We start from the raw sequence: 310 nt of genomic DNA on the forward strand, positions 1-310 counted from the left end.
GAGTGACGCTGTTCAGTGCGGTTCGTCTGCGAGTGAATCTGTTCAGTGCGGTTCGTCTGCGAGTGAATCTGTTCAGCGGGGTTCGTCTGCGAGTGACTCTGTTCAGCGGGGTTCGTCTGCGGGTGACACTGTTCAGCGGGGTTCGTCTGCGGGTGACGCTGTTCAGTGCGGTTCGTCTGCGAGTGAATCTGTTCAGCGGGGTTCGTCTGCGAGTGAATCTGTTCAGCGGGGTTCGTCTGCGAGTGACGCTGTTCAGCGGGGTTCGTCTGCGGGTGACGCTGTTCAGCGGGGTTCGTCTGGGAGTGACTCT

The sequence above is a fragment of the Sinocyclocheilus grahami genome, unplaced genomic scaffold (assembly GCF_001515645.1).
Source record: "Sinocyclocheilus grahami isolate Dianchi unplaced genomic scaffold, SAMN03320097.WGS_v1.1 scaffold156.1, whole genome shotgun sequence".
Classification (NCBI taxonomy): Eukaryota; Metazoa; Chordata; class Actinopteri; order Cypriniformes; family Cyprinidae; genus Sinocyclocheilus; species Sinocyclocheilus grahami.